Below are 2,500 nucleotides of genomic sequence, written 5' to 3'. Positions count from 1 at the left end.
CTGACAGAGAGAGAGAGAGAGAGAGAGAGAGAGAGAGAGAGAGAGAGAGAGAGAGAGAGAGAGAGATCTGAAGCTTAGAAAAGAAAATGATAGGATGCTCATTAATATCCTTACTTATGTGATAATGTGGTGGTGTATTAGATAAACAACCAGCAGAGTCGCGTCACTCCACCACCTCACCATCCACACATGTAAAAGTCTGTGGTGCTTTAGCTTGAGGAGGAGAACGGTAATTTTAAGATAAGATAAGACGCCTGTCGATAAACATTGCTCCTTATATCAGTTTGTGTCCCCTGCGCTGGGATAGGAGGCACTGAGGTGGAAGGACAGTCAGGTGTTCTAATATTGGCCTTTTAATACGTGGGCATGTTTTATACAAGGACTGTCACGTGTAGGCCTAATGGTCGTTTGCTGCTTCTCACATTTCCTTATGTTTTTATCACAATATTAAGGCAGTTTCGAAGCTAGTTCTCCATATAAAACCTACATAAGTAAATCCCGCATGAATAATCTCCCGTAAGACGAGTTATGGTATCGGAGGGGAAAAACACTAAGCGACGCTATGACACGTCAAAGAGTGAAAGTTCCCGTGATGGTATCGTGAACCAGCAAAAGTTCTGTGACCAATGATTAGTGAATGCCTCGGTTGAGGGGTATTAAATCGTGTCGCGGGGTCCGTTGTCTCCACGGCGCTGTAAAGGAGTCAAGAGAGAAAAGTAAAACAAACACTCCACTTATCTGTTGTCTGAACCTGAGTATATGAGGGGAGACAGGCTTGGACCAGTATACCGCTCATCTATGAATGGGATGTAGCTTATTTACATACAAGGCGTCAATCTACTCAACTCTCTGACGTTAATTTTCTGGTGACATTCCTTGGCATCGGACAACGCTAGCTCAGGGCAGATGCTGCATGGGCACCAAAGCATAGACCAAAAGGCCAGCAGGAATCGGAGATGCTATCGTGCACATGCGAGCAACACTGCATGGAATAACGAGGCACCGATACGTATGGTAACGGTAATGACAAGGAAACAGACTCACTGCGGACGAAACCCAAGAAGATCTCTGTCTCGAGAGGAGACCGCTGAACTGCACTGTGAAGAAAGTTTACGACCAACACTCTTATCTTATCTCTTTTCACCACATCTCCTTACTCCACCTGATTGTTCTTAACTCTGGCACGCACCCTGCTGCAGTGTTGTCTCTTTTGCTGTTTTATACGTTACCTCTACGATTACTGTTCTTTTGAACGTATTAGCTGCATGACCCAATTTTCCGCGCCTTGTTGTACGAGCCTTTCCTTTTAATGTTTTATCTCGCCATTAACTGTCCACGTTGAGCTACCTAGTATATTAATTTTTGTATCGCTGGTTCTGTTTTTTTTTTTTTTCCTTTTTTCCCTACTGCTTGAAGTATTTCAAGACAGGAGTATCGAGACATGCCGGAACTAAATGACCAGTCTACTGGAACCTCTTTTATTACGAATCTCTTCTTTGCTTTTATTTAAGCACCGATCGAGTTAATTTCACTGTGACCTTGGCCGGCGCCCTTCGCATGAATAAGAAAGAATAATCTAACATATCTTCCTCTGTCGGCACAAATTAATACAAATTTGCGTGGTGGAGTGATGTGGCCACGTTTGAGCAGCTCCTCATGTTATCTAATATGCCTGAGCGCCAGTTCTAAACTAGTCACGTGAAATAAATATTGGGAAACTCTTGGTGCTTACTGAGCTGCTTTCACTGCACGGCGGATCTGCCTCGGCTCGGGGTTGTGGTTACACCCGCCGGCGTGGAACTGGGCTTTGTATGCTTTTGTGTGCAGAAGCTGGAGTTGCTAAGGTGATCAGTTTTAGAGTTACAGGGGAGGAAATGTTGAGGAGAGGCGAACCAGTAGAGACTAATTAGGATGAGAAATAACATTATCCGATACCATCACCTCCACCATCTTAATCCTCCTCTTCCTCCTCCTCCTCCTCCTTCTCCTCCTTATCATCATTATCATCATCATAGGAACATAAGATCATCATCATCGTCATCATCATACAACATCATTATCATTATTATCACCATATCATCTCCACTACCACCATAATCATCACCACCACCACCAACAGCTGCAGGAACAACAACAATAATAGTGCGAGTATTTTTTGTTTTTTCGTGTAAAGGTCGGTCATTCCCCCGTAGCCGCTACCACCACCACCATCGCCACCATCACCGCCATCACCACCACCACCACCACCACCACCACCACCACCACCACCACCACCACCACCATTACCTCTATCACTATCACCATCCTCCTCCTTTCCCGCCTCAGTTCTTCATTGCCACCCGTCACTTGCGAGAGAGAGAGAGAGAGAGAGAGAGAGAGAGAGAGAGAGAGAGAGAGAGAGAGAGAGAGAGAGAGAGAGTCTATATGCATCACGACTCTAATTGTTTACAAAGAAAGAACATATATACATATACTTACATACGTACTATACTACATAACA

At 44.5% G+C, this 2,500-nt stretch overlaps 2 protein-coding genes across 5 annotated transcripts in view; one reads left to right on the top strand and one right to left on the bottom strand.

Moving 5' to 3' along the window:
• The window catches only part of LOC123516484, a 47,974-nt gene that overhangs the window by 1,204 nt on the left and 44,270 nt on the right, over window positions 1–2,500 (top strand). The gene's annotated exons all lie outside the window — the stretch shown is intronic.
• Window positions 1–2,500, bottom strand: part of LOC123516487 (beta-1,4-glucuronyltransferase 1-like) — a 28,095-nt gene that overhangs the window by 13,690 nt on the left and 11,905 nt on the right. Inside the window, exon 1 of one of the 4 annotated variants that reach the window (XM_045275838.1) lies at window positions 1,045–1,148. The exons of the other annotated variants lie outside the window; for them this stretch is intronic. The gene's annotated coding sequence lies outside the window, so the exon portion shown is untranslated. Of the gene's footprint in view, window positions 1–1,044; window positions 1,149–2,500 lie in introns of those variants that run through there. 4 annotated transcript variants of the gene reach the window in all.

This window comes from Portunus trituberculatus, chromosome 41 (assembly GCF_017591435.1).
Source record: "Portunus trituberculatus isolate SZX2019 chromosome 41, ASM1759143v1, whole genome shotgun sequence".
Lineage (NCBI taxonomy): Eukaryota > Metazoa > Arthropoda > Malacostraca > Decapoda > Portunidae > Portunus > Portunus trituberculatus.
This window is presented reverse-complemented; position numbering and strand designations above follow the sequence as displayed.